Source organism: Bos grunniens, chromosome 21 (assembly GCF_055505025.1).
Source record: "Bos grunniens cultivar Pamir isolate PY7600 chromosome 21, Bosgru_T2T1.0, whole genome shotgun sequence".
Taxonomy (NCBI): Eukaryota; Metazoa; Chordata; class Mammalia; order Artiodactyla; family Bovidae; genus Bos; species Bos grunniens.
In genome coordinates, this window is record NC_141185.1 from 58875777 (window position 1) to 58888503 (window position 12727).

Below are 12727 nucleotides of genomic sequence, written 5' to 3' on the forward strand. Positions count from 1 at the left end.
GAAAATGACAGATCGAGGATTCTACCTTCCCCTCTGATAGGCTTTTTTGTTCGGTTTGTTTACACTGCTCTGGGCTTGCCTGGCTCTTATTGTTGCTGTCTCGCCTTTGCGCGTTTCCATACAATTGTGGACGTGTTGCACTTAAAATAGCAGATGAGAGGTGAAACGAAAAACAACAGAAAAAGGACTCCTTAGAAATCGCTATTTCTTGAAGAGTTTTTTCATCACCTTCAGTATTCCCCCTCCTTGTTCCCCTGTTTGTTGTGATCAACTGGTGAATCTGAATAATTGTAGATGTGGTGGGCTGACCTCTGAAATGAGGGTGGCAGGCAAAAGAGAATAGGGTGGTGGAGGCTCTGAAAACACACTGAAGGTATTTACATTGGCATGTGGACATCGGAAGGTGTTCCTGGGCTCTTGTAAGAAGCCATCCCCAGTATCAACCAAATGGCTGCAATTCATTCCCATTCACGCGTCATGTTCGAATCTGTTCAGGGTGAGGAGGCAAATCAATGGTCAGATGTGGTGGCCTTCACTGATCTTAGGTCTGGGAAAATTCAGGGCCATGCACTGAACCCAGGGAGGGGACCCAGGGCTTTATCTAAAGATAGGCTGTCAGCCTGATGAAGTTCACGGTCACAGTCATTCCCCAAAGGAAAGTGTTCTCTCCCTCTCAGGCTCTTTGCTCCTCTGCTGTCAAGTCCAGATGCTTTGAGAGTGGTTTCTAGTCCTGTGCTCCCTGAATTTATATACTTGGAGGAGCTATTTATTCATTCTGAATAAAATGTTCAGCAAGAGGTTGCAGAGCCAGCAGTAGGGGTCAGCAGTAGTGACTTATGTAAGATCCTGAGTGCTTTTAACCTTCCTAACCTGGCGTCTTCATCCTCGCCCCCGGCCAGGGAGATGCCTTTTCTCATACGCACTGGGCCCACTGTCACACCCAGCCCCCAGTCACTGTGTATCTCCTAAAGCGCAGGAGGCCCTTTTCCAATTCCAAAAAATAGCTCCTTGGCTGCCTAAGAGCCATCCCTACAGTCTCTCTGTCTCCTGTTAACTCGTAGGACTTAAGGAGAGTTGGGAATAATATGAACGCCTATGGAGCATCTTAAAAACATTTGCTGTAAGCTGTACTTGCTCTCTTAAAACACTCCATGCATTCTCACAGCATCCACTTAAGAAAGTACGCTGTTTTTAATTCATTGGTGTCCTAGAGATGGGCTTCCCAAGTGTCGCTAGTGGTCAAGTGGTGCTCCTGCCAATGGAGGAGACATGAGAGACATGGGTTCAATCCCTGGGTTGGGAAGATCCCTTGGAGTAGGAAATGGCAACGCACTACAGTATTCTTGCCTGGAAAACCCCATGGGCTGGTGGGCTACAGTCCATGGGGCCTCAGAGAGTCAGACATGACTGAGCAACTGAGCACTCAATGCCTTTCTAAGTAATAGCATCACTTGATGGCTGTTACTTAGAACAACCTTTTGGAAAAGAAGAGACACTTCTGAAAAAGTAAGATCTCTAGTCTGGCTTCAGCCAGGTTAATCACTGTCTTCACCTGTGAAAAAAGGAATCAGTTTCATGTGTTAACCTCATGTGCAGTTGAACACCCACCAAATTTACTATATTTGGAACCTTGAGAGGTGCAGAGGCAGACACTGGAACCCCATTTCTCTTCTCCATGATTGTGTAGGTAGGTGACACCGAGGCCATTATAAAGGGCTCTGACTCACCAGGGATGATGTTACAGATATGAACTGCTTGCTTGAAAATTCAAAGCAATAGCGGATGTAAAACAAACTGGAGACATCTCTCAAAAGTCGACTCATTTCTCTAAATGAAGCATTCCCCTGGCATGACACCACTCTGCATTTTTGTAGAACTGAATGACCACAAGTATGTCTTCATCTTCAGGAACATCGACAAAACTGTCTCAAGTTTAAAGTTTTCATTTTCTCCTTTCTACCCAAGATAGATAATAAATATTAGAGGTGGAAGGGAGAAAGTGAGAGAAAAGGAAAAAGGATAAGGTGAGACAAGGAAAGGAAGAGGAAGAGAGAGATCACCTTTAAGTCTTTTCTTTTCTCTTTCTTTCAAATGACACAATAGAATTTTTTTTCCTAAAGTTGTATTAGGGATTCACTTAAGCAGAAATGAACTGTAATATGCAAATAGTTCTAATTGGACTGCTAATAGAGCGTGTCTCTGTTGTTTTTTTGTAGGGAGTTTTATGCCTATGTAATCAGTGCAGACAGCCGTTAAGTAAATGAAGAGGCAACTAACAATGTCAGAAAAGAGCCCGGGCGGTTCCGGCTGACACTACCCTAATCTTCCAGGACCCATTAAATGGCAGTTTCAACGCATTACCTACCATAACATCCTTGAATATCACTGATTTTATTTGCAGTATCAAACATTCCATTTCATGCCCCATTAACAGTGGGAGCCTGAGCTTTTTGACGCAGCTAAACATTTTACTAACTACCTGGACTAAGTAACCAATTAACTTTTGGAGACAATACGGCCAATTAAGCGCGAAAAGGTAAGGCTGTCATCCCCCACGAAAATTGAATTTCCTTTTCCTGATGGCACTTATTGTCGCCGCTCAATTGTTAATGGGGATTCGGTCCCTATTAAAGTATGAAGGCAAAGCCGAATGGAAAAGTTCAGAGGACTTAGTTCCTAAAGAGTAGGTCACCAAGTGTCCCAATCGGCCACTAATTTAGTTAACTTTTCTGCATGCCAGATTACTTATTGGATGTGACTGGAGCAGGGCTCTTACATGACGGCCTGCGATAGTACATTACACAATCTGGTAGCTTCTGAGGAATCCACAGGCCCAGGGCTGTAGTTTGAGACCTTCTGTGGAAAGTTCGGGGGGGAAAAAAATTCTGTGTTTTGAGTTTGACTTTTTGTTATATTTTTTAAAACAGAAATATCAGTGTCAGAAAAGATATTGCCCTGGTTATCACCACCTTGGACTCTTCAGAAAGAGAAACAAACCCTTGTAGGGAAAGGTGTGTTGCAAATTAACCCTCTGTGGTTTGGGAAGTCATTTTCTAAATGGCAGACAAGGTCATGGGTGGTGATTCTGCTTGGTGGACCTGACTATAGTTAACTGGAATGGTGCACAAGTAAGGAAGCTGGATATAACAGTGTGAAAGCTTGAGGCAAATGTTATTCCTCTGGTAGGCGTCTTTCATCTTTGTAGGCGCAGAAGAAAATTTATCCTGGAGGGCATTTTCCACAGATCTTCTGTGAGTCAAAAACATGAAGCTTCTCTTAAGAGCCATAACCCAAATGTTGGAAAGAGATTCATGTATGCTGTTTTTATTTTTTTCCAGATTGTATCGGCTTTGTGAAAATGTGAAGAAAAATCCAGAATGTTGAGAAGTGGGAAAAGAAGAGAATTCCAATGATGATTATTTGAATCTGCCTGGGTTATGGAGAATGTAAAGCTGGAATATTCAAAGTTTTCAATGCATCCCTAGAGCAATACAAGTCTGTGACATTTGTTTCAAGCCTGTTTACCTATATTTAAAATCAGATTTGAGCCTGGAAACTCATAGGTAAAGCAGTGATCTAAGTTGTGCTCAGAGTTATTAATTTCCCATATTGTTTCAATGGTAAATGTGCTTGGTTCCCATAGAACAGCTGTTGAATTGCCATGGGGGGAAAATACATGGATTCCACTGTTGTTAGTATTCTAGATTCATAATTTTTTTAAAATTTTGTTTCTGCCAGTGATAGGAAGCAGGGGCAAAAAGGATTAATGTTATATCCTTTCAAGTTTAAGTGGCTTTGGAAGAATTTGATAAGAACTGTTGCTTCCAAGGAAGATTTCAGTAAGAAGTTCTCCTATATTAGTATGGATCAATTAATAACATTGATCAAAATTTCCTTTTGAACTTTTTCTTGGATTTTAATGATCTTTTCTCAAAAGACACCATTTTCTTTACTGAAACGAGCACTGTGGGCTATTTATTTTAGCCATTTTCCCATGACAGTGGATGATTTAAAAATGATTACAATAGTTTGAACTTCCTGTTATTTAAGATAGGGGAGTAAAACCAGATCTCAAACGTTTCCCACTCCCACCCTCCAACGTCGCCATAGGAGAAGAATGAAAACAAATAAGCAGGGACAAATTTCTGTCAGCAGCGCTCACCCGGTGGAAAGGGCTGCTGGCCGGAAGCGTCCAAAAATCCACATCACTAAGTGAAGGGGGCAGGAGACGGTGGAGGAAGCGCCAGAGCTTCCCAGGCTGCTTGGCATCCTCTGGAGCCAGGAAGCCACAGAGCTGCACACAAAGAGGCACTGTGGGAGATCTCAAGGCAGTTCCTTCCAGCCCTCTTCACAGTTAAGGGAGAAGGCCAAGTCTTTCACCACTTGCCTTTATGAGGAGTGAAAACTCCAGAGGGAAGGAAACAATCCAGGCTTTCTCTGATGCATGGTTTCTCTGAAGTAAGTCCTCAGAACTCCTTACTGTGTCCCTGCTAGAGGAAGATACATCACTGAGACACCAGCCTTGATGGTGGAACTTCAGTGAGCCAAGAGGGTAAATGCCAGATGCGGCAACCAAAGTTACAAGGCTACTCCCTCAAACCGTTCTCTTAGGAGAGGACCTGTGGGCATTTGAGGGTCAGGGTTGTGGGCGGAGGGAGGAGACCAGGTAATTATATGGAAAAGCAAAACAGAAAGATGAGCCAACCTAAGATTCCTGACTTTGCCAAACTTTCTGTATATCAAATGTATGCTGTGTGTTGCTGCGTGCTCAGTTGCTCAGCCACGTCTGACTCTTTGGGACCCCATGGACTGCAGCCTGCCAGGCTCCACCAGGCCTCTCTGTCCATGAGACTTTCCAGGCAAGAATACTGGAGTGGGTTGACATTTTTGGCTTCCAGGAGATCTTCCCAACCCAGGATTAAACCACTGTCTTCTACACTGGCAGGCAGATTCCTTACCACTGAGCCACCTGGGAATCCCATATAGCAAATATATAAACATACATAAGATTAAAAGGTTTTAAAATCAGGATTCATAAATCAGTAAATAAACCATTTAGAATAAAGGATGTGTGAACTTGGTTTTCATCCTGGAGTGGGTAAATGTTCCTAATAAACACAAAATTCAGATATGATAAAATATGGGAGATATTCTTGACTAAAAATATTCTGGATGACAACAAAAACTAATACTGCAACTTTTAAAAGGCTGACTATCAAAGCCAACCTAGGAAAGAATGTGTTCATCATTTGACAAAGGTCTATTTTTGTCATTAATAAAAGCTCAAACAAATTGACTAAAAAATAGAAAACAATTTAGAGAAATATATATAAAAATATATTTAGTGTCTCAATTTTACTTATAGTTTTAAAAATTGCAAATTGAAGTGATAACAGAATACCATTTTTCATCTCTTTGATGAAATAAATGCTAAGATTGGTTTCTCCCCAGAGCTAGAGAGGTCGGAGGCAGGCTTACCACCTTCTCCAGACTTTCTGGAGAAAAATGTATTAATGCGTCTCCAAGTTCAAAATAAATACTTTTCTAGAAGTTATATAAGTTACACACACACACACAAACGTAGCATATCCATACGTATAATCTTCCATATGCAATTTACATTTGTGTGCCATAGATACACATCTTTTTGCAAAGATGCTTGGAAAAAATAATTTTGATAACAGAGTATCTGTCAATAGAATATTGTTAAATTATGAGTAGAAAGATACCTAGGCATATTAAGTTGAAAAATCAAAGGGACTGTGGTATATATGATTTCTTATATACATATGACATTTTTCATTAGGTTTACATATAAACATATGCATATGTATTTCACATATATTTTATATCTACTATTATGTATAAATATAAACACACATACACATATATATATATGTGCTTATATTGCATAAATGGCTACCTCCATGAATGTTCATGGTTTCTGAAAGAAGTCATAAGAAATTATATATACTAGTTGCACTTGAGTTTTGGTGGGCTTTGTTAAGAGAGAAGCTTTTACTTTTTACTTTGGTGGTTTTGAGTTTTTAAATCATGCATGAGTTCTTTATGTTGTAATTTAATATCAACATTGTTAATGAAAGTAATAATCTAATGGAGACATTTGGCTTATTTGACTGTGTTCTTCTTTATATTTCTTATTAGGCACTGTCAAGGTTGCTTTTTAAAAAAAATAATACTTGTTTTCCTTGCTACTTATGTGATTATTAATTGTGGAATATTTAGAAAACACAGCCTTTTCCTATCATCAAGATCACTTGTCCCTATGGATGCTCCCTGAAGCTCTACTGTGCCCAACATTACAATAAGACACAAACATGGCTCTTCCCTCAAGAAACTTACAGTTTAATAAGAGATATATGTTCTAGTAGATTGCACCCATGATAAGAACAGGGTACAATTAATAATCCTTTAAGGGCACTAGCAAGGTTGCAGAGATAAGATATAAATGGGATGACTAATCATGTTTGAACTTGGATTAATATTTAGCTTTCTGAAATAATAGTTTTCTGATAAACAAATATAGTCTCATTTACAAAATCTTGGAAGCACACAAGCCAAAAAATGTCCAGTTTTAAACAGTTTTATATCGTGCTTCTGCAGTGAATGTCTAAAAAAAGGAATGCAGGTAAAGGGCTGAGCAATCAGTGGAGTCTCAGTACCAACATGACTACTATAATTAATTTCATTTTTAACACACTATATCATGAACATTTCCTCATAGCAGTAAATCATCCTTGAAAGCATACTATGCATGATTCAGTGATGTAATATTTGTCTGAACAGCTTCTGGTTGCTAGACAATCATTTTCAACTCTATTTTTTTGCATACCCTAGGCTTCTTTTAGCTGCAGCTTACAATAAGATAAAGAAATCTAACATAGTGCCTCCTTGATGAGGCTGTTCTGCTTCTAAGAAGGGAATTTAAGAGATGTGTGTGTGTGTGTGTGTGTGTGTGTCTGCTCAGTCATGTCCGACTCTGTGAAACTATGGACTGTAGCCCACCAGGCTCCTCTGTCCGTGGGATTTTCCAGGCAAGAATACTGGAGCAGGTTGCCATTTTCTCCCCCAGGGGATCTTCCCGACCCAAAGATCAAATCCACATATCTAGGGTCTTCTGCATTGCATGCAGATTCCTTTACCTCTGAGCCATTGGGGAAGCCCTACTTAAGAGATGGAAGTGGCTATTGATAGAATTGAAAGAGTCTACACAGGTCCCAAGGTCTGGTTCATATACTGATACTTCCTCTTGACTTTCCAAACAAACCTGTCCCATTTGTGTCTCTCAGGCTCTCTTATGCATATTTTTCAGGTGGGAAAAACCTGCATTATAAATACAATGTGAGAAATTGTTGTTAGATCTGAATGCTTTAAGATTTTTCTTTTCTTGTTTTGTTTATTTGTTTGTTTTTCTATTTAGGAAGTTTAGACTGGTATCAGTACACAATTAGGAGATGAGAGCTGAGTCCAAAAGGCCATCCCAGAAATGACTATCATTACATAGGTATAAAGTGTTGCAGATTTGAAGTGCTATGAACATGGTGAGCATGAAACAGCAGGGATTAGTATGAAGGAATACCCTGTGGGACTTGGTGATTGGCTGGGGCATGAAAGAGAAGTTCAAAGGGGTCACTTGGATTTCAGATCTGGGGAAGTTTATTAATAACAGATCATGACAGGTATGGATCCATGGGAAGGGTGAGGCAGATTAACAAAGCATGTAAAGCAAACATGAAGTTAACTTATTATTCAGAGAAGTTTAATCTGATGGAAGAGACCATTGAGTCTCTGTTTTATAAGTTTCACAGTTAAAGATGACAGTTTGTGATTGAAAACTCTACAGAGCCTGGGGTCTGCAACCTTAGATACTGACGAGAAGGCTTCTAGTCTCCACTAGGAGTGAAATGACTGGGTTTAAAGCCTGTCTCCTACTGTGGAAATGGGCAGAAAAGAGTTGATATAAATGGAGCCATGGAGTCCTGAGAACTGGACTAGCCCTGGCCTTTCCAGAAAAGAATGCAATGCAACAAGTTCTGAGTTCATGGGGTTATAGGATCACAAGCAAAATGGGGGAATTGGAAGAGACAGACATTTTCTGTTAAGGGGCTGACTTCATTCAAAGTTACTTAGTTTGTAATAATGAGGTTCATTTAAGACCTAGGACTTGCTGAAATAATATGGTTAAAGCCATGAAACATTAAGATTGTACTTGCCATAACAGAACCCGTTTGGACTATCATTAATCTAATCTCATAAGTGCACATAATGCCCAAGCAAGCAAACCAAAGCTTTGAATTTGGTTTACACTAATAGTAAGACTATCTCGCGGGCTTTTCACCGGGATTCTCTGTACCATTAAGCAATTACTAGTGGCTAGAACACTAGCCCACATGTCGCTATTTCTGGTTAGGGGATTTTCTTGCCTGCCTGACTAAGTCTTCCAATTAAATGCAATGGTACTACATTCATTTCAGTCCTTCATTTACAATGCACAGTGAAAAGTATTGTTACTTTAAGTAAATAGTTTTAGGAGCTATTGAACCACACACATAGCATTGCTGAGTTTCAACATTCCACCAATGAGAGGATATGGTTGTGTAACAAGTAAAGTTAAGACCTGAAGACAAAGAGATGTCTTTTTTATTGATATATCTTTATAATATCTTTATAAACAAACTTACCCTGCCGATGACACCTTCCATTTCTTTGAATTGATCTCCGGGCTTCCCTGGTGGCTCAGAAGTTAAAGCATCTGCCTGGAATGCAGGAGACCTGGGTTCGATCCCTAGGTTGGGAAGATCCCCTGGAGAAGGAAATGGCAACCCATTCCAGTACTCTTGCCTGGAGAATCCCATGGAGGGAGGAGCCAGGTAGGCTACAGTCCATGGGGTCGCAAAGAGTCGGACACGACTGAGTGACTTCACTTTCACTTTCTTTTCTGTTAATTTTATCAACATGATTATATTTAAATTCATCTCTGTTAATTTTATCAACATTATTATATTAAATTTAACACTGAACAAAGGGACATAGTTACAGTTCCTTCTACAGGGCTCATCATAAATAAATTCTAAAGTTCTAAACAAATTCACAAGGATAGTGACGATGACAATTTACAATTACGTTGTTGTAAAAATGAAAATAGAAAAAAAAATTATCTTTTTCCAAAGCCAGACTCATGCCTGAAAATGAATATATTTAGTAGTACAGCCAATTCATGAATCACTGTTGATTATTTACAGTGAGGATCTTTCCTTCCATAACATTATGATGATATGTAGGATGAACATACTTTTTCTCCAATCTCAGAAAATCAGTCCAGAGAAATCATCTCTGCAATGCAGGGTAGTAATTAACCATGTAGCTTCCCTGGTGGCTCAGATGGTAAAGAATCTGCCTGCAATGCAGGAGACCAGAGTTCTGTCCCCAATTCGGGAAGATGCCCTGGAGAAAGGAAAGGCAACCCACTCCAGTATTCTTGCCTGAAAAATTCCATGAACAGAGGAGCCTGGCGGGCTACAGTCCACACAGTTGCAGAGTCGAACATGACTGAGTGACTAACAGGTTTCATTAAGCACGCAGACTATTTCAATCATAATATCTGAATTCATTACCTGATTACAAAGCATCCTTTAGCTTTGTAACCCTGGGAAATTTACTTATCTTGTCAATATCTCAGATTTATCTGTAGAAAGAGAATGGTAAGAGTACTTACCACACAGTTATTGTGAGAATTAAATGAGATCCTAAATTAAAGAGCTTACCATATTAGTTTAATAATTTATAAGCAAGTGCATTTTTTTGAACCCTAGGGACTATAATGATGGCATAAGATAATTAATATATAAATATTCAAGAGGATTTAGATACAATCATAGATAATGGTAGCTCTTCATTGTTTTACTAAAGTGGAACCAAAGATGTATTTCTAAATTTTAATGATATAATCATGGAAGTTATTGGACTGCCCAAGACAAGCCTCTTGGTTCTACAACTTGATATGAAGAATGTACTCAAAGACTCATTGATCTTATCCAGAAGGACCTGTCATACATACTTGTAGAAATATTTATTCATCAAAATTTGCATTGGATGAGTAATTTGTTTATAATGCAAATATGCAAAATATGCAAATACATCCTCTTTGCCCTCACCTCTACACTAAGAATGCCCAGTGTCTCCAAAACTCTCTTATTTTAAAAGCACAAAAATACATTTTTCTGTCTTTTAACTTGACAACTTAATAATATTACAAGTGTCTGGGTAAACTGTAGAATTTTCAAATTTAGGTAATGGGATATCCTGCTTGTTAAAAATTGAATATAATCCAAACTCTTAATTGTTATTCATCTCATTTCTCTAGAATTCTATATTAGGCTACCACTTTCTTTATTAGGTAGCACTTTATTTCTTTATTGGAGCTTCCCTGATAGGTCAGTTGGTAAAGAATCCGCCTGCAATGCAGGAGACTCTGGGTCAATTACAGGGTTAGGAAGATCCGCTGGGGAAGGGATAGACTACCCACTCCAGTTTCTTGGGCTTCACTTGTGGCTCATCTGGTAAAGAGTCCATCTGCAATGTGGGAGACCTGGATTCAATCCCTGGGTCGGAAAGATCCCCTGGAGAAGGGAAAGGCTACCCACTCCAGTGTTCTGGCCTGGAGAATCCATGGACTGTGTAGTCCATGGGGTCACAAAGAGTCAGACACGACTGAGCGTCTTTCACTTCTTTATTATATTATCTCTAACAGTCAGTTTTAGTTGTTTAAAAAAAAAAATGGATGAAGGCAAGGGGGAGGCAGAAAGAGAGAAAGGGACAGAGAGAGAATCAACCAAGAATCTTTCTTGAGCTTACAGGTAGTTTTCCTTACAATTAACTATTCTATTCAGACATATCACATTAATACAATTAACCATAGTAAACTCATCATTTTGCTCTTCTTTCTTTTGCTAGAGATATTTTAGTATCCATTGGTTTAAATTCTCAGAGACATTTTCTCTCTGCTCTACAACCTTATTTTTTGTTGTTGTTGTTTAATCTTGACTTCAAAATAAAGAACCCCCAGATAATTATTTTAGCCTAGCTTTTCAAAGTCAAGAGTGATGTTCAGTGATAAAAGTTTTGGGAGTTTAATAAGATAAGAGAAACACTATTTCCCATTATGAAATTTTATAACAGTTTCTTCTGATTTTTTCCCAAACTAAAAGCCATATTCTTTCCCTTAGAGCCTGGCCAGAATGGGAAACTGCCAGGCTCAAACTCCTGCGTGCAGAAGCATTAGGCGTTGACCCCATGGCTTCCTAATAGATCCACAAAGTGCTTTGTTCCCGGAAATCATCTGATGAGTAGTTCTGTGCTATTGTATATCTTGTTAGAACGGCAAAAGTGCCGCAAAATGAACTAAAATCTCCCGGCAGATTTGCTGCATCATACACTGAGAACATTCTGGACTTTCCACACACTCATGTTATGATCCTGGGTAGCCATGGTTGAGTCTGTACAGGGGTTAAATGAGAAATATGGGGCTGCTGTGAAGTGTCTTTGGAGAGTGACAAAACTCTGGGCATCAGGAGGTGGGAGAGGAAGGATTCCCTCTCAGCCCTTTGCAGCCCTTCCAGCTGTATCACAGACAGAGGGATGTTGTGAGAGGCCTCAGGTACTGACCTCTCTGCAGCCTCACAGCCTCAGGCAGGGCTATTGACTTTCTCCACCTTGGCACTGACCCCTCTGTAAAAGGAGGACACTTCCATATGACGGAGTTTACAGTGATGGCTAAGTAGCTAAGAAGGAAGAGTGTTCGTATGTCATAACTCCACAGTCTCCTATCAATCACCTCTCTCCATCATATATCATCTATCAATTTATCTCTCTATTATCTATCTAATATCATCTATGAACTTTCTATGTACCTTTCTATTTCTCTGTTATCTTTTTATCAATCATTTATCTATCTACCTTTGTATCTCACTAACATCTATTATCTATCCATCCAGTACCAATTATTGATTTTTCTATCAACGTACCTGTCTCTCTATTACCTATTGTCTATCTAGCAATTTATCATCTATTTTCAAAAGCAACATTTTTCCTGATTTAAAATACCCAATTGATAATGTCTCAATTCTTTTCGTGGTGTGTGAGGGGTGCAGATTATCAGACTTTGGATCCCATCCAAAGACCAACACAGTTATTACCTCATGCATATCTCCAAAATTGTCATTTTAACAACTGAGTTATTGAGATATAAAATACCCATAGTTAAATGCACATTTTGGTACATTTCAACATTCATATATATCTGTGAAACCATCACCATAGTCAAGGTAGTAAATATATCCATCATCACCTAAAATTTACTGTACCCCCATGACCAACCTAGAGAGCATGTTAAAAAGCAGAGACAAAGGTCTGTGTAGTCAAAGCTATGGTTTTTTCAGTAGTCATGTATGGATGTGAGAGTTCGACTATAAAGAAAGCTGAGTGCCTAAAAATTGATGCTTTTGAACTGTGGTGCTGGAGAAGACTCTTGAGAGTCCCTTGGACTGCAAGGAGATCCAGCCAGTCCATCTTAAAGAAAATCAATCCTAAATATTCATTGGAAGGACTGATGCTGAAACTCCAATTCTTTGACCACCTGATGTGAAGAATTGACTCATTTGAAAAGACCCTGATGCTGGAAAGATTGAAGGTGGGAGGAGAAGGGGAT

The 12727-nt window shown here is 39.3% G+C and overlaps 1 long non-coding RNA gene across 2 annotated transcripts in view; it reads left to right on the plus strand.

Annotated features, from left to right (window-relative positions):
* Nucleotides 1-6119, plus strand: part of LOC147349784 (uncharacterized) — a 177154-nt gene extending 171035 nt beyond the window's left edge. For both annotated transcript variants that reach the window (XR_015150513.1, XR_015150514.1), the window contains 2 exons: nucleotides 2217-2536; nucleotides 3339-6119. This is a non-coding gene — a long non-coding RNA (uncharacterized LOC147349784). The remainder of the gene's footprint in view (nucleotides 1-2216; nucleotides 2537-3338) is intronic.
* Nucleotides 6120-12727: the final 6608 nt, after the last annotated feature.